The sequence below is a fragment of the Chiloscyllium plagiosum genome, unplaced genomic scaffold, assembly GCF_037043375.1.
Source record: "Chiloscyllium plagiosum isolate Xiang-an unplaced genomic scaffold, Cpla_swu_hap1 HiC_scaffold_9, whole genome shotgun sequence".
NCBI classification, from domain to species: domain Eukaryota; kingdom Metazoa; phylum Chordata; class Chondrichthyes; order Orectolobiformes; family Hemiscylliidae; genus Chiloscyllium; species Chiloscyllium plagiosum.
The window spans coordinates 91,524,346-91,551,915 of record NW_028270147.1 but is presented as its reverse complement, the minus strand read 5'-3'; the positions used below and the strand labels follow the sequence as shown (position 1 = coordinate 91,551,915).

At 41.5% G+C, this 27,570-nt stretch overlaps 1 protein-coding gene and 1 long non-coding RNA gene across 6 annotated transcripts in view; one reads left to right on the top strand and one right to left on the bottom strand.

Annotated features, from left to right (window-relative positions):
- The window catches only part of ralgps2 (Ral GEF with PH domain and SH3 binding motif 2), a 470,074-nt gene extending 449,722 nt beyond the window's left edge, over positions 1-20,352 (bottom strand). For 2 of the 5 annotated variants that reach the window (XR_015758208.1, XM_087990911.1), the window contains exon 1: positions 19,737-20,349. The gene's annotated coding sequence lies outside the window, so the exon portion shown is untranslated. Of the gene's footprint in view, positions 1-19,736 lie in introns of all 5 variants that reach the window. The other 3 variants (XR_015758209.1, XR_015758210.1, XM_087990912.1) reach the window with 3 other exon arrangements.
- On the top strand, positions 19,602-24,866 carry LOC148149191 (uncharacterized). Its single transcript, XR_015758211.1, has 3 exons — positions 19,602-19,824; positions 20,531-20,612; positions 23,628-24,866. It is a non-coding gene; the product is annotated as an uncharacterized LOC148149191 (long non-coding RNA).
- The last annotated feature ends 2,704 nt before the right edge of the window (positions 24,867-27,570 follow it).

Genomic DNA, 27,570 nt, shown 5'->3' with positions numbered 1-27,570 from the left:
ATGCACATCAAATGGGAAGCCCTGATCAAGCCAGGTCAAATGCCTTAGCTAGATAAGCTCCCTTTTAACATTACATCTTAGTTTAGAGACTAAATGGCTTTTTTAAAAAGTCACCTTAGATTCCCAAAATGCAAATTGAATTCATAACATTCCTGAATCCCAACACACAAACATTCAATCCATGACAAGTACACACTCAAATCAGACTACAAAGGGTTAACCTTTCCACCAGCTTGTCTCTCCCCCCCCACCTCTCTCTCAGCTAGGGGTGTCCCTTGAACCCTAATGTAATTGAATGTAATTTACAGAAGAATGTGTTTTTTCTCTCTCTCTCTCTCTCACACACACATATGAACATCTTCCAACTTTCTTACTATCTCAGTTTCAGCCTGTGTGTTTTCCTAGCCTGTAAGGGTCATGAAACTTTCACATTCCGGAACAGTCAAGATTAGGGAGCTCAGCTTCACAAATTCAAATCTGCTCAGTGTGATATACATGATAATGTATCAGGATTGTTCTATTATTTGCATATTCCACTCAGCTTACGAAATTACAAGTTGCTTTCCTATTGAGTATGAGTTTTGTTAAGAGTCTTCAATATAAACCAGAAATTTAGTTATCCAACATCCAACTGTAAAATTTGCGCAGGTTCCAGCTTTCGGGTTCAAAAGGAAGTACTGCCACACATTCCACAAGTGAACAAATGTCATCATCTTACTTACGCCCATCTACTGACACTAAGAACAGATATCCTTAATTCTTCTGAACAATCCCTCCCACCATGGTCAAGTGCTTTCCTACATATCCTGTTTAGTTCTAATGTGCGTAGTAGATGTGTCAAATGTAAGGCTACCAACTTTCTCAAAACAAAGAACCATATTACAGCTTAGAAGCATAGGTCTGAAAATTAATACACCAGAGGAAAACAGTTTTAAAATTGTTTTCCAGTCAGTCATATGCCAAATTTGAACAAATTGCAATTTTAATTTTCTTTAGATATGCTTTTCAGAAGTCTTATATAATTACCTAAATTTCAACTTTTCGAATGTACATTGCTGTGTGGAAGTTCCAAAAAAAAGTGATGGTTAAAAAATTGTCTTTGTTTGCTGCATGCGCAAGTAGGTAACTATAAAACTGACTTCTGGTAATTGACAAGATCACACTGTTGCCTGCACGTTATGGCAAATGATCCAATTTTAACATACTTCAATATTGGACCAACTGCCCAGATCGTTGACATCAGTAGAACGTCACGCATACATGCAAAGAAAACTGACAAAATCATAAAATTTCAAATATGATCAACAATTAATGTAATTTGAGGAAAATATAATGGTTTGCAAAACATTGAGGTACCAACTTGGTAAAGATTTGGCATGCCAAATAACAAACAGCAAGTGATAGACAGGGCAAAGCATTCCACAAATAAAATCCAAGATCAAGTCCTGCAACATCCAGATGTGAATGGTGATGTACAATTAAACAACCCACTGGAGAAGGCTTCATAAGTTTTCCTTTTCTGATTGATGGGGAAAGCCACACATATCAGTACCAAATAAAAGGCTGAAGCATTTGCAGCAATTTTTAGCCAGAAGATCCACCTCAGACCCCAGTATTACAGATGCCAATTTCCAACCCATTTAATTCACTCCATATCCTATCAAGAAACATGTGGAGGCATTCAGTACTGCAAAGGCTTTGGACCCTGCCAACACTTATTCATAGAGTCATAGAGATGTACAGTATGGAAACAGACCCTTCGGTCCAACCCGTCCAAGCCGACCAGATATCCAAACCCAATCTAGTCCCACCTGCCAGCACCCGGCTCATATCCCTCCAAACCCTTCCTATTCATATACCCATCCAAATGCCTCTTAAATGTTGCAATTGTACCAATAGTACTGAAGACATATGCTCCAAAACTTCTCTCACACCTAGCTAAGCGGTTCTATACAGCTACAACATTGGCATTGACCTAGCAACATGCCCAGGTTTGTCCTGTACATAAACAGCAATCCAACCTGACCAAACCCGATCAGTCAACTCTCGATCATCAGTAATGTGATGCACGGGACTATTGATAGTGCAATCAAGCTGTACTTGATTAGCAATCACCAGCTCATGAATACACAGTTTGTATTCCACATGAGCCACTCAGCTCCTGAATGCATTATAATCTTAGTTCAAACATGGACCAAAATAGTTGCATTCCAAAAGGTAAGGTGAGAGTGACTGTGCTTAAGATCAAATGTGACATCAAGGAGCCCAGCAAAACTGGAATTCAATGGGAATTGATGAGAAAACTTTCTGCTGCTAGAAATCACATTAAGATAGATAGTTTGATTGTCAGACATCAATCATCATTGCTCCAGAACATCACAGCAGGATTTGCTCAGGGTTGGGTCCCAAATTCAACTCTCTTCAGCTACTTCATCAACATCCTTCCCTCCATCACAAAATCATAACTCACCTCCTGATTTTCAAAAACCTGTACACCATTGGCAAGATGTAAGTTAAGAATGTGATAGAATACTCTGTTCTTGCCTCGATGAGTGTAGTTCCAAAAACATTCAAGAAACTTGACTATATTCAGGGCAAAGCAGCCAGTTTGCAAGCACCATGATCTCAAACATTTACTTCCTCTATCAAAGATGCACAGAGGCAGGTGTGTGTACCATTTGCAAGATGCACTGCAGAAATTCACAGATATTTCTTAGATACTATCTTACAAACCCATGATTTCCACTATCTAAAAGTACAAGGACAGCGGATGCATGAGTACGCCAACTGTAAGTTCCTCTCCAAGTCATTCACCATGTTGATTTAGAAATAAATAGCCATTCCTTTACTGTCACTAGGTCAAAATTCTGACCCCCCTCCCTAACATCAATGTGGCTGTACTTGCACCAAATGGCCTGCAGTGCTTCAAGAAGGAAGGTCACCATAACACCTTCTCAAAGGCAACTATAAATGCTTGCCTAGCCAGTGAAATTCCACATCCTTTGAATGATTTCAAAAATATGCCCAACCAACTTGCTCCCAAGATACTTGTCCTTAAAATAAAAGTCCTGCCTTTTCTCACATAGGCCTCACTGGATTCCAATTCTTTGTGTTCCTGCCCAAGAAAAATCTACTTGCAAATCTTACAAAATATAGGGAACACAATGTTTGTCTTTCAGTCAACATAACTTATGACTGGCGAGACTCAGCAGGTCTGGCAGAATCCATGGAGAGAAAACAGAATTAACATTTTGAGACCCTTCTTTAGAACATATTTCATAGATTTGGGTAATCTACGATCCAAATGTCCTATTGTATGGAGTCACCGCCATCCACGAGATCAGACAGCATATCGATAAAATTTGGTGGATATGCTATGAAATAATTCCACAGAGGCCGGTATCCTGTCTCCAAGTCACCCATTGTCTACACGTGTATAGTACTCAACACTACGCTGGCTTCGTCAGAGTCAGAAACCAGAATGAACAGAATCTCTGACACTCCTGTTTATATCTCACACACTGGATCAGGTTAACAACCCAATCGGAACTCATATTCAATGAGGTCCACCTGGCTGGCCTCATTACAATCACTACATGTTAGTTTTACTGCTTTTATTGCTCAAGTGATGTTTGATCTGTGTTCAAAGACAAAGATTTATGCCACAACTTATGGTGAAAAACATCCTGGAAAAGAGAGAAGAAATTTTTCTTTACAGGTCAACCATCTTCAACTTTGAGTGCAAGAACAAACATATTTTGGAATACTTGCACACATTGAAGAATTACCTGGGAAGATTTTGGGACATTTAGATAATCTTTGAAATAAATAATTTTTTGACCATGTGATTTCTTGTAAGTAATCAATTTAACACGTGCTGTAAGCACCTGTTTTCACTGGAAATCCGCTCACTTTCAAGGAGCAGCTAATCAAAGCCATCATAGAGATTAAATACAGTTTATTTACTAAATTTAGGGAAAATCTTGCTTTGAGAGATTTGAAGAGAAGTGATTGGACTGAACGCAGCAATTCTGTTCCTCTCTCCCCAGACGCTGCCAGACTGGCTGAGATTCTGTAGCACTCAGTTTTTATTGCTAGCTTTGAGAGGACTAGAAGCCCCTATATTAATACGCTGTTAAGCAGTCCTCTCTGAACCTCACTTCTGTTCTACAAGCCCCAGAAGCAGCAAGTGGCTCTCTTGTTCCTAGAAGTTTCTGCAAACTTACAGGGTCGCCAACTACCAGTATTTCTGTTTTACTGGTAAAACCTAAAAGGCTGGATTGTGACCATCCAAGATGGTTGGAATCAGAACTGGATATCTGCCCAATTGACATCTGTCAGCAATTTTGCTTTGAGAAATCATCACACTCCATCCTTTGTTTCCAAATCTTTGGCTCATACAGAGTGTGTATTTTTCCTTTTGACTTTTTAAGTCATAGCTGCAGAGGCTGGTCTTTCTTTATCTTGTGCGCGCCTCAGTGAGATTAAATGAATGAACTTTTACTTCCAGATCACAGTTTAAATGTTAAATATTAATTGCTACCTGCTTTAAGAATCAAGTTATAGTAAATTAATTATTTTGAATTTATTAAATAAGCCTGGTGACTACTTTTATTCTGAATAATACTAGAGAAGCAACTGGCCGTTTTGATAACCAAATGTTTTTTTGTTCATTCATAGGATGTAGGATTCAATTGCTGCGCCAGCATTTACTGCCTGTTTCTGGTCAATGGAAGACCAAAATGAATCATCCACTTAGCACTTCAGGTTAAAGATTGTTACAAATACTTTGGCCTCAACTTTTACACTGGTGTGCTGGGCTCACCAAATTGGAGACTTTTGGAGACACTTCCTTCAATGAGCTGCTTAATTGCCCACAACCATTCACAATGGTAGAGTGGGAGATACACTAAGCAATGGAGGTACAATTCTGCTTCTGCTGATGGTTCATAGCACCTCATGGACATCCAATCTGAGTTGCTAGACCTGTTCAACGTTTATCCCAGTTTGCATGGTGATAGTGTCATGCAACATTATGTTGAGTACTCTCAATGTAAAGACATGACTGCAAGGCTGTTGCTTGACTAATCTACACATCTGCTCTCCCAACTTTTTCACTATACCCCAGGCAGAAATAAGAAGGACTTTGTAGGCCTATGTTTGTCAGTGTTTTCGTTGATGCTCGGTGGTCCATCAAGGTTCATTCCTTCTTTGAAACTTTCTAGTAGTTGTTATAACTAAGTGGCTTGCTAGGCCATTTAACAGTAAAACACTTGGTCATGAGTATGCAGTCACACATTGGCCAGACCAAGTAAGGACAGCAGGTTCCTTCCCCAAACTCCAGTAGTAAGCCACATGGATTTTTAGGATAATGATCTCATGGTCATTATTTGATTTTTAATTCCATATAATTATTGAATTCATACTCCATCATTTGTTATGGTATGTTTTGAATCCAGATCCCAAAAATATTACCTGGACCTCTCGATTACAAGCACTGCGGCAGTACCATCGTCTCCACCTCAATCATCACATTCAAATGAATGATGCACTAGTGGAGCAATGGGGGAATGATTTGTCTCACATTCAACTGTAATAATCAACAAGTAGATTTCCTGATATGGTAGTCTACTAAGTAAACCATAGGTTTCTACGTTCATTTTCTATCTACGCAATGGTAACTGATTTTTTCAGAGACAAAGACTACAGGACTAAACTGACCTCCAGCTCAGTCCAAGATTTCAGGGCCACTCACTCCTCCAAATAGCAAACTGCAGCATCGTAGTTCTCTTGTTTTAACTTTTGGAACTTGATACACTTGATAGAAACACAATCTTCTTCTGGCTGTCTCCTTCCCTCCCACCCCTAAAATTACGTTTGCAGGTACTTATATATGTAAAAGATAAGCTAGAGAACAAAACACTGATGTTTTAAAGGTGACTTGGGATCAACACATTTTATATCTTTAAGTGAATAATTAAATAATGAGACTGTAGGTATTGGATGTTCAAATTATATTCAACGAAGTGTCATTATAAAAATTTAGGTGTATGCTTAAAGAGTATATGCCAGCTGGTTGATTAACAGGGAAAAGGGCAGATGGGTACAGCTATGACTAACAGGTAAATATGACTCATGGGTGTAGAGAAAGGTTGTAAAAGATATAATCCAAAGCACAATGTCATGGCCACTTTTGGACTTTTATATAAATGCATAAGAACAAAATAAAAAGTGGATTAAAGAAAGTAAAGACTACCAAAAATATTGCAAGCTAACCTGGAGACATGTCAAGTGTTGCATTTTACGACGACCTAGATAAAACAAGACTATGAAAATCTATGGAGAAAGAAAGACACGGGGATATAATAACTAGAAGTGAATATGTTCAAATAAGTTCAAGATAACCACAGGCATTATATACAAGGGTATAGAGTAAAGTGATTGCAATAGACTTGTGCTTGAGAGAAAGTGAGGACTGTAGATGCTGGAGAATCAGAGTCAAAAAGTGTGGCGCTGGAAAAGCACAGCAAGTCAGACAGCATCCGAGGAGCAGGAGAGTCAGCATTTTGGGCATAAGTCCTTCATCAGGAATGTCCAGGCTTAGGCCCAAAATAGCAACTCTGCTCCTCGGATTCTTCCTGACCTGCTGTGCTTTTCCAGTACCACAATTTTTAACATAGATTTGTGTTTGACCAAAAGAGTTGTGTGCTTTTTAAGTTACTCGTGAGAAATGGCATCACTTGCTGGCCAACATCTATTGGCCATTCCTAGTCGCCCTTGAGAAGGTAGTACTGAGCTGTCCTCTTTAACTGACACAGTCCCTGTTCTGTGACCAGGTGGTCCATCCAATTTAATTTCTTTTTTGAGACTTTGGAGCTGAAATAATTCTTCAGAGATCAGTATCCTTTATTTAAAGTTGCCCAGTTGTTGATGACGTACTGCCTTTCACTCAGTCAGTCACTAGAGTATCCCTGACATTCAATATTTTATATTAGCCAGACCTCCCTGATTGAAGATTAATAACCCCAATCAGGGAACTGATATTCAATGAGGTCCAGCTGGCTGACCTTGTTATAATCACTACATCCCCAAGTCCTCAGATTTTGAGAGTCTCCTGGAAACTTTTAGCACCAGGTCAGGTTCCAAATCCGCATCCAAAACACATGATGTGCAACGAACAGGAACTTGCCTTTTCTGCCTGGAACACTTCAGTAAATTTTCACACACATTTTTCAATGGCACCAGCATCAAAGTGGTTACTTCTGTTATGTCTGATTCAGAAGGCTTGACGATGTTTGATGGAGGGTGAATCAATGGGTTCCAGAAGTACTCTCAAAAAGTTCTAAAGGTCAAGTTTTACTCCCAAACAGCCTGCGAATTTGTAGCTTTCAAATGGTCCACATACTTATTCAGGATGATTATACCTATCCGAACTTTAAAAGTCACTGGTCGTGACCTTGTTTCGATTATGCCACTTACTCATGCAGGGCCATTTCCATGATTCTTGCACCGATCTTTATCCCCTGTATCAAAGGTCTCTCTTGCTTGGCAGTCTTGGATTTGGCATTGAAGATTCTAATGCCATTTCACCCTCCCACCCAGATTCCAAAAGATCAGACTTAACCTGGTGCAGAGTCTTCTATCCATTAGCAACTCTGCCGGTGTTATCCCTGTAATTGCATGTCGGGTGGTCCTATAATCAAACAAGAACCAAGACAACTTGGTATCTAGTGAGGTTGTTTCTTCAGTCCTGCCTTCAAAGTTGGGACTGCACTTTCTGCCAAGCCACTGGATGATGGGTGGTATGGAGCTGTCCTTACGTGTCAAATCCCATTCAACTTTAACTAAAGTTCCTGCTCGTTAAATTATGGCTCGTATTTATGAACAACACTTTCATGGTGCCATGTGTTGAAACGATGTGCACAGCTTTTCTGTAGTGTTTGACAAATGGACCCTATGAAAATCCAACCACTTTGAGTGTCTAAAATTACTAAAAATGTTGAACCCATGAAAGGATCCACATTATCGACATACAAAAAAGTCCAAATTTTACCCGGCCATTCCCATGGGTGTGGAGCAACTGCTAGCAATAATATTTGTCCTTGTTGGCACTCTGGGTGCCACTAATGTGGCCATCAGACATGACTCCCCACCAACATCTTCATTTTGGAGACCTCTGGATAGCCCTGGTGGAGCTCAGCCAATATGTGACAGCGACTTTTGCTTGGGGCAATCATTCGCACTCCCTGTAACAATATGCCATCCTCTACTGTGAGCTGGTTCTCTGGGTCCAAAAGGCATTAACTCCAGTTGTGACAGCTCTTTGGTTTCTCCTATGAATACCAATTGTCTCAGTTTGGAAAAAAAACTGGATTTGTCCGTGTCCAAAATCAAATTGATAGATGTAACTGGTAGTGTGTCCAGAAAATTGAATCTTATTACAGATTCTTCCATTAGACGGTGGTGTACCTGCTAAGGGAAGGTGGGTCAATGCATCCACATGTGCTACTCAGCCTCCCAGACAGTGTTCTAATCTGTAATTAAAAGCACTTAGTATTAGAGCCCACTACCGAATGCGGCCTGAAACAATGAGCGGCACTTCCTTGTCCTCTTTAAGTAGAGAGAGTAGGGGTTTGGAGTCCATGATTATCATGAATTTTCATCCATACTTTCTAATTCCAAATATGACCGCCAATCCTTCTTTTTCTATTTGGGTGTATTTACACTCTGCCTTAACCAAGGTCTTGGATGCAAAGGTTATTGGGCATTCCTCTCGTTTTGGTCACTTATGAACTAATGCCATGCGGGGAGGCATCACATGTCAATACCACATCTTTCTTGGGATCATAGTGCACCAACACATCAGAGGATAACAGTTGTTTCTCTACATTATTGAAAGCTAGGGTTTGTCTATGACACCATGTCCGAGGCTGATCCTTTTTAAAGAGTTGATGCAACAGTGCCAGAACGGATGCCAGATTCTGTATGAACTCTCATGGATACTGCCCTATGAGTTAACTTACACAATTTAAGTCTGGTAGGACTCTGTTGCTGTTTCGAGTCTGCATATCAACAACAATAATAATAATGTCTTACCAGCAGGATCCTGAAGAAAATTCTGTTTAGCAAAGTCGTGGCTTTGTTTTAGAGTTTTTGCTGGGAGCTGCCCTAAAGTTACTCTAAGCAGGGTATTTCTTGACTGAGGCTATGCAGTTGCCTGTCTCAAATGGTATTCCCCAAGCTCAGTCAGACTGCGAGGGTGTCCACTTCATTGGAATACCTTGCAAATAACACACACCATCCCACATTTTCCAATGATAAAGCCAATTATAAATCCAGGTGAGCTTCAGCAAGTAGGTGTTGTTGCATAGTTACATCATTAATCCCACATACCAATCTCTCGGTGTCTCATTGAAGGTTAAGTCAAATTCACTGGCTTCTGCCAGTCATCTTAACCTCGCCAAAAACCCCATATTCCTCTGTATTGGGGTAAAAGTGATAGTATCTCAGAATTAGAGGCGGCTTAGGGTCATAATAGAACTTAACTACATCAGTTAATTGTGAAAGGTTTCAGTATCTGGTATCTCAGGAAAATTTAGGTTGCTAACGACAGAAACAGCTGCAACTCCACAGGCTGTTAGGAGAATTAGGCATTGTTTTTCATTTGCCACAATGTTTATTGTCCACAAATGTAATGCAGTCGTTCCAAATACTGGCACCAATCCTCAATGGCAAGGTCAAATGTGTCAAGCTTTCCAACAAACAGCAGCCAGTATCCCATCATGAAACGACATTTCCAAATGCCCAGTGTTTAACTATAGTACTATCTCTCACTGAGTGCCAATATCCCTGACATTCAACCTGTTATGTCAGCCAGGTCTCTATGATTGGAGCAGATTAATAGCCTCAATCAGGGAACTCATATTCCATAAGGTCTAGCTGGCTGACCTCATTTCAGTCATTACTGTAGTGATTGATACAACTACGTGGCTTGCGAGACCCTTTCAGAGGGCAGGTAACAGTCAACCACATTTCTGTGACTTTGACTCACATGTAGGCCAGACCATGCGAGTATGGCACTGAAGGATATTGGTGAGCCAGATGGGTTTTTTTCCCAATAATTGACAATTGTAATGGTTATCAATAGATTTTAATTCCAGACATTTTTTATTGAATTCAAATTCAACATCTGCCATGGTGGGATTTGAACCCGGATCCCCAAAACATCAGCTAAGTTTCTGGATTAATACCACTAGGCCATCACCTCCCGTGTGTCCTTGAGTGTCCATAACAAAACCCATAAAAGTCATATCTGATTAACTCACCAACATAATACTATACATGTGAATCTCAAGGAGAGACTTAAGGCACTAGTACCATTTGATATTGAAAATTACTAAGTAAAACCCATCAACTGTTCCATTCTCCTCAATCCCACAAAAGTGATAACCACAGCCTCTTCCTAGCCTCCATCTTAAATGGTTCTTTTTTTTCGAAGGTATCAGCTTTCAAAATTACCTCTTCAAAATTCACCCTCAATTCCCAGGTCCTTGCAAAATACTGAACAACCTCAGTTATCCCCATGTCAATTATCTGAATTTTGAATTATCCGAACAAGATCTCAAGGTCCCGTAAAAATATTATCCGTTATCCAAACAAATCAGTTATCCAAACAAAATACTCTCCGCCCATCTCATTTGGATAATCGATGTTATTCTGTATTCTCCAACTCTAATCTCTCTTTTCTGAAGTCTTAAAATATATTTTGCCTCCCAACCCATAATCTTTCCCACAACTCCCAAGTTAAATCATTCCAATCAAGATTCAACCTCTTCCACAAAAAGAAAAAATTGGAACCACGGTCGTAAATGATACCCCCTGATCTAGTACACTATCATTCATCCCTTCTCTGCAATCTTTGAAAAACCCCATACCAAAAGACCCAAACCCCATTCCTCAAGTCCAGCTCAATGGGACTCGTGATTTCATATTCATCTACCTCATTACAGCCACAGCATCAAAAATAAATGGATTTTCATCCCACGCTGGCAGGGTTAGCTCCAAATCCCTCCTGGGATGTCAACAGTACAGAAAGAAGTTTTAATATTTTTAATCCTGTTCTCTTTCTTAAACCTTCTGAAAATGCTGTCACCTCCAGGTTCTACTATTAAAATGCTCTCAACTGCCCTCGCTGCTTTCAATTCCTGTAAATTTCAACTCATGCAAAGCTCTGCTGCCCATGAATAATAGCTCATATCATTATTATCCATGTGTTTAAATCACTTCATCGCTTCACCTCTCTAAAACCTATGCAATTTCTCACACTCTGAAAACTTCCTACTACTCCGCAGATTCCCTCTCTTCCATTTCCAAAGGTTGCTGCTCCTCTGGTACAGTGCCACCACATATATCTCCAGAATGTCTAACTCCCACACATTGAAATTTTCTCCCCAAACCTTGTGGATTCTTCACTTTGATAACTTCCTCCAAGAGGCTCCTTTAAAACTTATCTTATTGGTAGAAATTTGTCATCATTCCTACCTCCCATTTCAGCACTGCATTTTATTTTTTAAGCACCTCAGGATAAAGATATCATATAACATATAAATTGTTGTTGTGTACAAACAATTTAAAACTGACACTTGTGTTTGAATTTGATTCTCCATGAGAAGCAACTGTGAAATTCCATGTTTAATAGCAGGCAAAATATGGACACATTTGATTTGACTAAGTAAGCTTCAAAACTTGTGTAAAATGTTTAACTGAAGAAACCACTAATGATAAATGTGTATAGGGTATAAGCAGGGAGGGAAAGAATTAAGTTTTGATTTTTTTAGATTAGATTACATTACAATGTGGAAACAGGCCCTTCGGCCCAACAAGTCCACACCGACCCGCCGAAGCGCAACCCACCCATACCCCTACATTTACCCCTTACCTAACACTACGGGCAATTTAGCATGGCCAATTCACCTGACCTGCACATCTTTGGATTGTGGGAGGAAACCGGAGCACCCGGAGGAAACCCACGCAGACACGGGGAGAACGTGCAAACTCCACACAGTCAGTCGCCTGAGGCGGGAATTGAACCCGGGTCTCTGGCGCTGCGAGGCAGCAGTGCTAACCACTGTGCCACCGTGCCGCCCACTCTTTTTGAGTTTTGTGAAACAAGAGGTTCAACTGAGCATAACTCAGATCAGATAAGAACTTACAGTTAACAATGGAGTGCTGGAGGCAAGGGTAATGGGTTAACAAGGTGGAAAAGCATTCATTATGTAGAGCCATTTAACAATATTGGAAACATTCAGTATGTAAGGTCAGTTTAACAAGGTGAGAAGTATTCATTATGTGAAGCTAGTTAAAGTTAAGAACATTCATTGTATAACACCAGAGGACTTGGTCTCTGTTATTGATAGTAATGGTCACCCAATTAATATGTATGCTGCCTTATCTGGATGCTCCTCCCTGTAAAATGACCACATAGAGGACCATGAACCCATGTCCCTATGCACATGAGCGATCGTGTTCTCTCTCTCCAGGGCCCGGAATAAAGATGAAGGAGGCAAAACTATAGTGTCTCTCAGTTTTGCCTCGACTAAGGGGGGAAACGGGATGACACTAAGATTCTGCAACAATCTAAAATTGAAACAAGATCAAATACACCTTGTATAATTTTCTGCACTGTTTACAATATATGAATTTAGTTTATGCGTGAATTCTTTTTGCACCTGCTTAGCTCTGCAACCTAAAACTAAAATTGGTATTGAAAATGGTTTATATGTAGCATATAATGTATTCCTATGCACAAGATTCACTCCACAATTCTCCACCTCACTGAATTAAAAACATTCTCTTAGTGAATTAACTTCTAGCTGACAGTCTTTAAATTCATTTCCTAAATCTGGAATTAAAAGCCAGTCTCATTAAACTACCTTCGATTGTCATAAAATCCCATCTGGCTCACTAACGTCCTTCAGGAAAAGAAATCTGCCACAACTTAACTGCTCTTGCGTAGAGTTATACCACACTTACAGCAATGTGATTACCGCTTAAATGCCTACTGCGGTGGCGAGCAAGGCGCTACGTTGCACCAAATCATTCTGCAGCTTAAAAGAAAATGAAATCAGACCGACCTCACAGCACTGAAAAAACACAAAGCAAGCACTGTCAATCCCACAATATCCTGCTTATAAATATCTGGGGGTTTGTACCAAAATTGGGAAAGGTGTTCCACAGATTTGTTAAGCAATATCCTGATATAGTAATACTCACTGACTCATACTTTATAATGTCCCAAATATGACCAGCACATCCAATATATCCTGTACCATTCCAGTATGTCCTGTCCCTGCAGCGGGACAGACCCACCAGAGGTGGCAACACATTTCAGAGTCAACCACACTGTTGCAGGTCTGGAGTCACGTATAGGCCAGAAGGATATTATTTTCCATCTCGAAAGGGCATTACTGAATCACAATGACAATTGACTACAACATTGTTTACAACAATGATTGCTTCACGATCACCTTTATAGTGACTAACTTTATGTTCCAAATTTTACTATAATAGAATTTAAATTCCCCCAGCTGCTGTGATGGGAGCCACATCTGTGTCTTAACAGCATTAGCCCGGTCTCTGGATTGCTAGTGTCACGATATTACCACTGAGCCATCTGAAATCAAACCTGGTTTAATGAAGATTGCAGCTGGCCATGCCCACAGCAGCCTCAAGATGACCTAGAAATAAGATGTCAACCTTATGAGACTACCATACAGGTCTACCTGCATGCCAGACAGTAGAATTAGAATGCAATGGGCTGAATTAAGCAATTCTACAACAAATCCAAACGCTGCAAACCTGCCACATCCAGACTTGAATGGTGGTGGACAACTAAATAATTGACTGATACCAGCAACTCCAAACATCCCCATTCTCAAATAATGGGGCAGCTCATCATAACAGTGCAAAAGACAAGGCTGAATCATTTGCAATTATCAGACAGAAGTGTCAAATAATATGATCCATCTCAGGCTCCTCACAAGATTGCCAAATCACAGAAACTAATCTACAGCAAATTCAATACACTCCACATATTAGAAAGGCACTGAATACTGCAAAGGTTATGGGCACTGTCAACATCTTAGAAAGTGAGCTAAAGACCTCTACTCCAAAAATGGCTGCCCTTTGGCCAAGCTGCTCCAGTATAAATAACATAACACTGGTATCCAGTGAGCAATGTGGAAATTTACCAACATATGTCCTGTCCACTAAAAAAAAGGAACAAATTCAACCAACCAAATACTGACTAAACTACTCTCAACTGACAAGTCACAAAAAGGGTAGCCAACAATGCAATCAAAGGACAGTTATAATAATAGGTGCGTGACACTGATGCTCACTTCAGGTCCTACCAGGGCTACTTAAAACTTGACCTCATGACACCCTGATAAAACAGCTGAATTCCACGTGAAAGATAACAGGGACTGCCCTTAATGTTAAGGCAGCATCTGACCAAGTATGGCAACAAGAAATCCAGCAAAACAGAAGTCAATGGGAATCGGGGGAAACGCCACTGCTTGGAGTCATGGTGAGCACAAAGGATGTGATGAAATGTTTTAGGATGTCAATCACCTTCGTTTCAGGACATATCTGCAGATGTTCCTCAGGCCAGTGTGCTATGACCTGCTCTTATAATGACAGTATTTATATGGCTAACCCAGTTCAGTTTCTGGTCAGTGGTAACTCCGGATGTTGACAGTGGGGGATCGAGTGATGGCAATGTTATACAATTAAGGTGCAACCATTAGATTCTCTCTTGTAGAATATGGTCATTATCTAGCTGTTGCATTGCGCAAATGTCATTGTCAGCCCAAAACTGGATGTTGTCCAGGCCTTGCTGCATTTAGACATGGATTGTTTCAGTATTTGAGGAGTCATGAATGGTACTGATCAATGTGCAATCATCAGCAAAATCTCCTTTTCTGACTTTATGACAGAGGGAAGATCATTACTAAGGCCATCTATCCAGCATTGTACTTAGAACACACTCCAAGGAACTCCTGCTGTGATGTGCTGGAAGCAAGATGACTAACCTCCAACTACCACAATCATCTCTATATGTATCAGGTATGACTTTAACCAGCGTACAGTTTTCCCCAATCCTGTTGACTCTAATTTTGCTAGGGTCCCTTGATGCCACACTCACTCAAATGCAGCCTCGATGTCAAAGGTAGTCACTCTCATTTCACTTCTGGAATTCAACTCTCCTGCCCATGTTTGGACTAAGGCTGTAATGAGGTGAGATGCTGAGTGGTCCTGTCAGAACCCAAATTGAGTATCAGTGAGCTAAGCAAGTGCTGTTGACAACACCTTCCATCATATTACTAATTATCAAGAACAGACAAATGAGACAATAATTGGCTGGTTTATATTTGTCCTGGTTTTTGTGTACAGGAGATACCTGGGCAATTGTCCACATTATCGGTTAAATGTCAGTATTGTAGTTGTACTTGAACAGCATGGCTAGGGGTGCTGCAAATTCCAGAGTACAATTCTTTAAGACTATTGCTGGAAAGTTGTCAGGCCTCATAAACTTTTCAGTATACAGTGCCTCCTGGCATTTCTTGTTCAAACATGAAGTCAACTGAACTGGTTGAAGACCTAGCATTTGTGATGCTGAGAACCACTGAAGAAGGCCAAGATAGATCATCCACTCGGCACTTCTCACTGAACATTGCTGCAAATACTACAGCCTTACCATTTGCACTTATATGATGGGAACCTTGGAAAGCTGCACCTGCAGGGCTGTCATGACAGGAGGGAGACAGAATGGGATATTTGTTTTTGTCAATCGTCATTCACAAATGTACGTGGCAGACCTCCAGGGCTTAGATCAAAAGAGGTGATGGTATTATCACAAGACTATTAATCCACAGACCCGGGTATTGTTCTGTGGACGTGGGTTCAAATCTGCCATGGCATGGTGGAATTTGAATTCAACAAAATGTCTGAAATTAAGAGTCTAAGGATGAGTGTGAAACCATTGTTGATTATCAGGAAAAAACCCACCTGGTTCACTAATGTCATCCAGGGAAGGAAACTATCATTCCTGACGAAGGGCTTATGCCAAAATGTCAATTCTCATGATCCTTGGATGTTGCCTCACCTGCAGTGCTTTTCCAGCATCACACTTCTTGACTATCATTCTTCCCAGTCTGGTCTACATGTAACTCCAGAACCACAGCAATGCAAGTGACTCTTAACTATCCTTTGGACAATTAGGGATGGGCAGTGACACCTGTGAATCATCCTGTGAATGAATAAACAAAAACAAAAAAACAGCTCCATGCTTTTAGAGCTCAATTAGTCCTATTTGGTACCTTCACCAGGTTGACACTCTGGTGCTGCTCCTAGTATGCTAATTCACAAATGACTCTTAATTGATCACGAATGATTGCATTCAACATTCATCCAGGGCTGATAAGCAGCAAGTAATATTCATTCCATACAGGACTATTACCAATGAGAGAATCAGCCCTTGACATTCAATGGCATTACCATCACAGAATCCTTGATCAACATCTGGTGGTTATCATCGACCACAAACCGAACTGGTCAAGCCATAAAAATACAAGAGCAAATCAGGGAATTCTACAGCACATAACTTACTTCCCAATTCCCCAAAGCATGTCCACTTACAAGGCTCAAAACATCTGTGCAGGAGAACACAATTCGCAAAAAGCTTTACATCATCCGGGACAAAGCAACCTATTTAACTGGCTACCTATCTCCCACTTCAAAAATTCTCTCCGTCTACCAGTGAGGCATAGTAGCAGCAGTGCACTTGTGCCATCAACAAGATACACTACAGCATCTCAATATGGCTCAATCAACCACATCTTCCAAACCTGCAACCTTTACCATCTGGAAGGACAAGGGCAGTCTATTGGGGGTGGAAACACCACCAATTGTAAGTTCCCCCTCCATGCAACATTCCATCCTATCTTGGAAGAAACACTGAAGCCAATTTGTATTCAGCAAGGTCTCAAAAATTGTTCAATTAGTGACCAATTCATCCAATGACACATTAGTTGAGGGATGGAAGTGGCAAGTTCAACTAGATGACTTCTTGATCTGATTATGTATATGGGATCTCAGATTATGAAAGAAAGCACTTGTGGCAATTCAGCAATTACTATATATTAGAATGGTAACATAACTATGTGTTCATGTGTATTTTGAACAGACACCTTCTGACTTCAATACAAGTATCATCCACTCATTAAATGGGTGCTTCAAAGTGAAAAATTCAAAAGCAAGAAATATTTGATTGTCCATTAATTAAATTTATATCCAAGTAATGACATGATCTAAAGTGCTTTATCAACAAAAAAAGGAGTCAGAAGGAATGTTTCTTATTATCTTCTTCAAAACAGCAAGGCATTTAAGAATGTTAAATGTTTTGAAATGACTAAAGTTTATTTATTCATAGAAAACAGTCAAGTTTTAAGAAACAAAACAAAAATTTCTGTAAAACACAGCAGGTCTGAGAACAGTTCTGAGGAAGGGTCACTGGACCCAAAACATCAGGCTTGATTTCTCTCCATAGATGCTGCCAGGCCTGCTGGGTTTTTCTCAGTAATTTCTGTTTTTATTTCTGATTTCCAACATCCATAATTCTTTAGATTCTGTCTTTCTTCAAGTTTTAAGTTTAGAATAGGCAACCCATCAACAATACACATAAAACCTCTAGGTATCTTGCACTCAGGGACAAGAGATGTTAGAAATATCCAAAATGCAACTATACCTTTCTGAGGTTATTTCACTATTTATAAATTTTTCAATTTTCGTTACGTTTTGAGAAAACCATTGTGCAGTCTTGGCCTTCAATCAATATCCTTTGGAAAAAACTTCCTTTCTGACAAAAATAATTTTTATTGCTTCCAGTAGAACTGGACAACAAGCTTTTAACTCCATCCCCACCTGGGACCTAACTACCAACAACACAGACAGATGGACAAGAAAAACAATGGTGCTTCAAAGGAGCAGCTGTATAGCATTACAGAGTTGCTACTATAGATTACAGTATTGAAAATCACAACACCAGGTTATAGCCCAACAGGTTTAATTGGAAGCACACTAGCTTCCTGGTGTGGCAACCTGGTGTTGTGTGATTTTTTAACTTTGTACACCCCAGTTCAACACCAGCATCTCCAAATCATAGATTACAGTAATTACTGAAGTCAGCACTTTTCAATAATGCAAATATACCAAACATCAACTTTATCACACATCAACTTTCAGTCATAAGAATCAATAATATTTATAATCAACTTGTGTTATGTGGTTCCTCTTACTTCAGCTATAAGTCAAGCATTTCCCTATCATTAAGGAGAAAGTGAGGTCTGCAGATGCTGGATCACAAAGTTGAAACTTTATTGCTGGAACAGCACAGCAGGTCAGGCAGCATCCAGGGAACAGGAGATTTGACGTTTCGGGCACAGGCCGAAGAAGGGCCTGTGCCCGAAACGTCGAATCTCCTGTTCCCTGGATGCTGCCTGACCTGCTGTGCTGTTCCAGCAATAAAGTTTCAACTTTCCCTATCATTAACATTTTAAGGACTGACGGCAACCAAAATCTAATGTATTTTATCTATCAAAAAAGGTCAACTAGTTAGTTCAAGTGGAGTGGATCAGAGGAACACTAATATCATTTAGGGAAGGAAACTGCCATCCTTACCTGGTCCGGCCCACATATGATTCCAGACACTCAGCAATGTAATTGACTCTTAACTGTCCTCTGGGCAGTTAGGGATGTGCAATAAATGCTGGCCTAGCCAACTTCACCCACATCCTGTAAATGAATAAAAATGAATTTAATGGGGAAAGACACTTGCAGGTCAATGCTGGTGTTCAGACTTCTGAGCCAGGGGATCTAGGTTCAAGTGCCATCTGATCCAGAAATGTGTCACAACATCTCTGAACAGGTTGATTAGAAAATATCTAGCTTAATTTTTATGTTCAGATTTCAAAACTGAAGCCAGAAATTGAACTTATAACGAAGGTGACAATTTACTGCCACGAGACTTCATGAACTTCACATCGCGACAAAAAAAACACAATAATTTAGGTGTGCAGAACTGAATGGATGTTAGTCGATCGTTGAGTACGCCGACAGCTACACTGTCAATGGCACAAATCTTCCCATTTTGAAATGTATCTATGGTGTGGCTGTGTTGGTATGCAAGTTTACACAAAACTGATTTTTTTTCAACTATGCAATAAATCATTTTGATCCTCAGCTCAGACCGGGGGATTTGTTAAAGCAGGATTTAAATGATAGGGAATTGACTCAAAGGTCCTAACAATCACCGAGTGGCAAAGCCGGAGGAGAGGACGGAGCGACGGCCCTTGATTATAAAGACAACATTTGACCGAGTGGTGGTATCAAAGTCCGGACAGCCGTCACAAACCGGCTCGACAGTCACCAAAACATGGGAGTGAGAGCTGTTGTTACCTCCTTCCATAGCTCCTCCCGCATGCATCTTCTGAAGTCCTGGCTAACCCCTCCCCCCACCCCTTCATCCCGACAGGCAGGTTTTTAAACCGGCAGCTTGGCGAAAAACCGCGGAAAGCCTGGGGCCCGCGGGACGGCTGCGTGACGCCGGTGTGTGTGTTACGCGAGTGAGAGGGACAGAAAGACAGAGAGAGATGTGACTGGAACAGAGGCTGACTGACCTATGCCGTGCCCACACTGATGCTGCGCCGAGAAACCAGTCGCTGCTGACACTGACCGTCGCGTACATCCCAAGGTCTCATTCCCGAAGTGGGTCTCCGAAATCTGTCGTTGTCGATGTCGCTGTTGTTGTTATTGTTGTTGTTGTTGGCGGGGGTCGCGAGCTCCCCGCTGAGAGGAGGGGCGGCCGATGAGAAAACACGGTCACGCTCGCGCTCGCTCACACATGTACAAACCGCGCTCAGAGGCAGCTCGAGCGTGCACAAACCGCGCTCAGAGGCAGCTCGAGCGTGCACGAGCGCCTGCGTGCGCCCAACCACCGCCCGTAACTCGCGCGCCGCCCTAGGGTACGTTACAAAACTCTCGCGCGCAGCCTCTCGTCCCGCAGCCGTGCCCCTCCCCCTCCATTTTCTGTCCTTCCCTCGGCCGTCCCTTTTGTCGCAGTCATTGACACACGCACAATTTCGAGATATTGGTCCCCGGGGGCGGGAGTCATTGACCTTTCCTTTGTTCCAGCAAAAAAAAAGCAACGGTCACCGCGGCGTTTTTTTTTCGCAGCCGCAACACGATGCGGAAGGCAAATCTCTTGCCCTCGTTCATGAGTTTCAAGTGCAGCGCAGAGGGAGTGGGTCTGTGGGGTTGAGGGATCCCGGTCGTCCCCTCCCGCTGCAAACTGTAGTCGGTCGGTGTGAAACTGTGCACATAACTTTACCCAGTTCCATCCATGGTTCCGCGGCAACCTCGCAGGACGGACTGGTGGGCAATTTCCACACTCCCAACTGCAGTCTCATTGCAGGGTCTGCCCAATACTACCTCCAGCCGAGATGCTGTGTTCAAGAAAGACCGCGAAATGCCAGGGACTGGAATCCGAGCCACAGGTGACGACAAAAAATAAAAGTATGAAAGATGCGATCCATTAGGCCGCCACATGGAGTTTTCATAGAATCCCTACAGTGGAAACAGGCCATTTGGCCCAAGTCCACACCGACCCTCCGAAGAGTAACCCACCCAGACCCATTCCCCTAATGCACCTAACCTACACATCCTTAGGACCGGGCCTCAGGTTGGCTCGTCAAACTTTGCCCTGTTGAGGATAATTAATGACAACTTGTTTGGTGGTAAAAGTTGATCTTAAAAGTATCCCTGCTGAGGTCTTGAGTTCCTGATGAAGGGCTTTTGCCTGAAACGTCGATTTTACTGCTCCTCGGATGCTGCCTGAACTGCTGTGCTTTTACAGCACCACTAATCCAGAAAATGGAACACCTCCTTTCAACATTGGGTGTTCCCTACTCCCAACAACTTCTGTTGTTGTGAACGTATCTTCCCCCAGGAGCATCTTCACATACACTTCAGTCCTCCCTCTGGGCCTTATCCCCCTTCCCCACACATATTTCTAGGGTTTTGGACTCCCCAGAACTGAGCCTCTGGAAGGTGTTTGCATTGCATACATTACAGTTGCTAGGGCTAGGTTTTGCTTTTATATTATTCTTTCACCACTGGTCTCTGTTTTTCTGTTAATCAGTCAATTTCATTTCCATGTTGGTACTGTCCCATTTTTTTTCATAAACTCTAATTTTGCTCACAATTCTGTTTTGTAATAAAGACAAAAAGCGCTGGAAATCCCAGCGGGTCAGGCAGCATCCGCGGAGAGAGAGGAGGTTAACATTTTGAGTATAGATGACATTTTCAGAGCTGCTGTGAAGTGTGGAGTTGGCAGTATTCACGCAATAATGTTGAGCTGGAGTGCTGTTGGAGAAAGGGTATTGATAGTTCAGATTAAGTGATCAGAATGTGAGAAAGGCAGAACAATGGTGTGTCCAACTGCCAAACTGGAAAAGAACAGATGGTGCAACTGGAGTTGGGGAAGGGGAGAGAGGACATGATGACAGAAAATGCAACAAGTAAAACTAAAAGAAAGGGAAGAAATGGGAGTGGGTTCACAATCTGAAGCTGTGGAATTCAATACAGAGGAACCTCAATTATCCAGCATTTGATTATTGGATTATCCAGCAAGATCACAGGGTCCCGATGCTTGGCTAAACCATGTTATCCGGCATTCAATTATGTGGAATTTGATTAACCGTACACAATACTCCCTGCCTGTATCTTTGGATAATCAAGGTTCCTCTGTACTAAGATTGTAAAGTGCCTAGTCTGAAAATGAGATGTTGTACCTCGACTTTACACTATGACGTGCTTGAGCGTTACAGCATACCGAGGACAGACAAGTGGGTATGAGAGCATGACGCTGTGTTAAAACGACCAACTATGATAAGGTCAGGATAATGCTTGCACCTTGTTCCCTCTGGGAGACTCTAGTCCATTCGTCAATGACCACCAACACTACCCCTCCTTCCCACAGCATCTTGCCATGTAACTGCAGAAAGTGCAAGAACTGCCCCTTCAACTCTTGTCTGCTCATCATCCAAGGGCCTAAGTAGTCTTTACAGGTGAAGCAGCATTTAGATTAGATTTAGATTACTTGCAGTGTGGAAGCAGGCCCTTCGGCCCAACAAGTCCACACTGACGCTCCGAAGAGCAACCCACCCAGACCCATTCCCCTACCTTTACCCCTTCACCTAATACTACGGGCAATTTAGCATGGCCAATTCACCTAACGTCACATCTTTGGACTGTGGGAGGAAACTGGAGCACCCAGAGGAAAAGTCATAGAGCTGTACAGAATGGAAACAGACCCTTCAGTTCAACTCGTCCATGCTGACCAGATATCCTAAATTAATCTAGTCCTATTTGCCAAAATTTGGCCCATATCCGTCGAAACACTTCCTATTCATTTTCCAATGCAGATGCCTTTTAAATGTTGTAACTGTACAGCCTCCACTGCTTCCTCTGGCACCTTATGCCATACGTGTACCACCCTTTGTGTGAAAAAGTTGCCCCTTAGGTCCCTTTTAAATCTTGCCCCTCTCACCTTCAACCTATGTGCTCTAGTTATTGACTCCCCCGTCCTAGGGAAAAAACCTTGGATATTCACTCTATCCATGCCCCTCATTATTTTATAAACCTCTATATAATGTCAGCATCCAATGCTCCAGGGAAAATAGCCTCAGCCCATTCAGCCTCTCCCTAGCTCATAACCTCCTATCCTGGCAACATTCTTGTAAATCTTTTGTGAACCTTTTCAAGTTACACAACATCCTTCCTATAACAGAGACCAGAACTGCATGCAGTATTCCAAAAGCTTTCACCTGTATCTTCTCCAATCTGGTCTATTGCATTCGCTGCAGCCAATATGGCCTGCTCTACATTGGAGAAATCAAACACAGACTAGGTGGCTGCCTTGCGGAACACTTCCAGGTTCATGTGCAGGCATGGCCTTGACCTTCCCGTAGCCGGTAATTTTAACACAGCTTCCTGCTCTCATACCTACTCGTCTGTCCTCAGCACACTGCAATGCTCCAGCGAATCACAGCACAAACTGGAGGAACAGCATCTTATTGTCAGACTAAACACTTTACATTCTTCTGGATTTAATATTGAGTTCGATACTTTAAGATTGTGAGTTCACTCCCATTTCTTCCCTTTCTTTTAGCTTAATTTGTCGCATTCTCAGTCATCACGTGTCTTCTCCCCTTCCCTCAACTCCAGTTGCACCATCTGTTCTTTCCAGTTTAGCAGTTAGACTCGCTACTGTTCTGCCATTCTCACATTTCGATCACTTAATCTGTACTGACAACACCGTTTCTCTTCAGCATTCCACCTCCACACTACACACCATGTCAGCTCTGAAGAAGAGTCGTCTAGACTCGAAACGTTAGCTTGCTGTCTCTCCACGGATGCTACTTCATCTGCTGTGATCTCCAACAGTTTTTGTTTTCAGTACAGATTTCAGCATCGACAGTAATTTGCTCCTATATTCTGTTTTGATTTAGATTCCCTACAGTGTGGAAACAGGCCCTTCAGCCCAACAAGTCCACACCAACCCTCTGAAGAACAACCCACCCAGACCCATTCCCCTACATTTATCCCTTCACCTAACCTACGGGCAATTAAACATGGCCAATTTACCTGACCTGCACATTTTTGGACTGTGGGAGGAAACCGGAGCACCCGGAGGAAACCCACGCAGACACGGGGAGAATGTGCAAACTCCACACAGACAGTTGCCCGAGGTGGGAATTGAACCCAGGTCTCTGGCGCTGTAAGGCAGCAGTGCTAACCACTGTGCCACCGTGCTGCCATTCTGTTTTGTAATATCTCACAATGTTACCATAATTGGCATTATCTACGCTCTATGTCACTCATCACAAGAGGAGGTGTCAGATCCAATCAGAAGGGTTTGTCAGGAATGGTTGAGATGGGAAGTTCAAGGTCCAGGCCAGCAGCAGGAGCTGTAGGGTTCTGAGGAAAATGGGATCATGTTAGTCAGAGGGATGATTGTCAGGGTCTGTGAGTGTGTAAGCGGTTGGGATGGTGTCATTTGGTGGGGGGAGGGGAGGTGAGGGGTGGTTGTGGGCTTCATCCTAATTGTTATTTAGGAATTTAAATAGATTGTTAATCCTCAAATTTTTCATGAATAACAACTGAAATGTAATACTCTGAATCAATGTTAATAGGTTCTTTCAGAGGTTCCAAATGCAGGGGAATTAGTCATTGGAATCTTCAATTTCCTGGGCAATTCCCATTGAGTTTGCTGCATCTAGAATTCCACAGGGATCCAAAGTGCTGCTCCAATAACTCTGTGGTTATCAGAATATCCAGCTCCACCCCACCACCCCCTCTCCAGTATTACAAAGCTCCCTTTAATCAATAATAGCTCAGAGATGCTAATGAGCTGGGATTTTTCCCAGAAGTGACCAAACTGAAAACCAGGGTATTATGAGTTGAAAGGAAACTCTGGAAAGCACCTTTCCAGAGTGGGTTAACAGAAATGTGCCCAGAGTGATGATCATACCCATGAAACTCGAGAGTAAAAGCTGTTGTCAGATAGAACCCTTGATCTGCCCTGTGTGAATAAAGCATATTGTGGAACAGTGTAGTTCCAGACTCACATTTGTGCGGTGAGCTTGTTGTATCAGCAATTCTTGATTTTATTTTAAGTATAATTTGCTTGTTAATTCATGTGAAATGTATGTTAATTCTGGCTTGTGTTAAGTAAAAAAGTATAAAACCTGGAATCTTATTATATTTCTTTATTTGCGGTCATTCACTCAGTTTGGTTATTGCCACAACTTCATATTTCTACCTGGATATCTGTGCCTGCAGCTCAGGACCTTATTTACAATACTCTTTGTATTCATTTATATGCAGAGTATGGTTAACCTAATCATATTACATTCTCTTGTACTTTGATCCCACCTAATACCCTTTTATTTAGTCATACAGTTGTAGAGATGTACAGCACGGAAACAGACCCTTCAGTCCAACTCATCCATGCCAATCAGATATCCCAACCAATCTAGTCCCACCTGCCAGCACCTGGCCTAACCCCTCCAAACCCTTCCTATTCATAAACCCATCCAGATGCCTTTTAAATATTACAATTGTACCAGCCTCCACCACTTCCTCTGGCAGCCCATTCCGCATACTCGCCATCCTCTGTGTGAAAAAGTTGTCCCTTAGGTTTCTTTTATATCTTTCCCCTCTCAACCTAAACCTATGCCCTCTAGTTCTGAACTCCCCTACCCCAGGAAAATACTTTGTCTATTTACCCTATCCATGCCCCTCATGATTTTATAAACCTCCATAAGGTCACTCCTCAGCCTCCGACGCTCCTGGGAAAACAGCCCCAGCCTATTCAGCCTCTCCCTATAGATCAAATCATCCAACCTGGCAACATCCTTGTAAATCTTTTCAGAACCCTTTCAAGTTTCACAACATCCTTCCAATAGAAAGAAGACCAGAATTGCACACAATACTCCAAAAATGGCCTAACCATTGTCCTATACACCCTCAACATGACTTCCCAACTCCTGCACTCAATACTCTGACCAATAAAGAAAAGCATACCAAAAGCCTTCTTCACTATTATATCTACTTGCGACTCTACTTTCAAAGAGCTATGAGCCTGCAGTCCAAGATCTCTTTGTTCAGCAACACTCCCTGGGACCTTACCATTCAGTGTATAAGTCCTGCCCTGATTTGCCTTTCCAAAATACAGCACCTCGCATTTATCTAAATTAAACTCCACCTGTCACTCCTCAGTCCACTGGCCCATCTGATCAAGATCCTGTTGTAATCTGAGGTAATCTTCGCTGTCCACAACACCTCCAATTTTGATGTCATCTGCAAACTCACTAACTATACTTCTTATGCTCACATCCAAATCATTTATATAAATGATGAAAAGTAGTGGACCCAGCACCAATCCTTGTGACACTCCACTGGTCACAGGTCTCCAGTCTGAAAAACAACTCTCTGCTACCACCCTCTATCTTTTACCTTTGAGGCAGTTGTGTATCCAGCTGGCTGGTTCTCCATGTATTTCATGAGATCTAACCTTGCTAACCAATCTCCCATGGGAAGCCTTGTCAAACCTTTACGGAAGTCCATATAGATTTCATCTACTGCTCTGCCCTCATTAATCCTCTTTGTTATTTCTTTAAATCAAGTTTGTGAGACATGATTTCCCACGCACAATGCCATGTTGACTATCCTTAATCAGTCCTATCTGTTTCTCTCAAATTTATTTTTTCCTTGATTTTTTAACTTGTGTTTTTGTAATTGTGTTCTTGTAAGTATGAGTGCCACCATGAACAGTGTTCGGGCTACAATTATTTACAACATATATTATTGACATGGATGAGAGAAGGGAATGTACTATTGCTAAGTTTGCAGATGACACAAAAATAGGTAGGAAGGCAAATGGTGAGGATTACACAGCAGGAATATAGACAAATCAAGCAAGAGGGCAAAAGCTTGGAAGATGGAATTTGTTTTTATTCTCATGTGAAACATGGGAATCTCTGGTTGGCCAGCATTTAAGATGTGGGAAAATGTGAGGTTATGCACTTTGGCAGGGAGAAGCTGAATATTATTTCAATAGCGAAATATCACAGAAAGCTGCAGGATAGAAGGCGTTGGGTGTCCTCATATATATATCACAAAATACTAGCAAACAAAACACATTATAGGGAAAACAATTGGACAGTTGGGAATTGAATATAAAAATAAGGAAGTCTTGCTAAAGCTATACAGGGTTAGACCAGTTCAGAATACTTTGAACAGTTTTTCCAAAGAAAAATATTCGGGCATTGGAGGCAGTCCAGAGAAAGTTCATGAGGTTGATTCCTGGGTATGGAAGGATATAGTTCCACATCTGTTTCCAGATATGCATGTGATATTACCTTTGTTGTTCACCACATCGGTCTACAGCTGCCAGTCTGAATAGCTGCACTATAATTGTATACAAAGACTCCAGAATCCCTTGCTGATGTGGAAATGTGATTTTCTTTTCTATGGTAATATCTTAATTAAGTGGAACAATGATAACCTTGCAGCCTAGAATCCCTAGAGGGCATGTGGCTGTTAAGTGAAATTGTGGGATCAGAAAATGTTGGCCAGCTTTCAAACCTTGGAGTCATAGATGAATGCAGGAGGCATTATTTATCAAAAGATTTATGAGTTAATAAGTGAATAAGCTTAGAGGATTGACTCACTTGACAAGTATTAGAATTACAAGGAATCTTATCAATGTGATTTTTTAAGCGATGATAAGTAGTTAAAACTTATCAAATAAATCGTGGAAGGTAATGGTTTAATCTTTGTTGACTTTACAATCGGAAATGGGAATGTGCACAGTCACCCACAGCAGCTGCACAGCATAGTGTATACCACAGTAAGCAGGTTAGGGTGTTTTTATAAGTTACTATATGG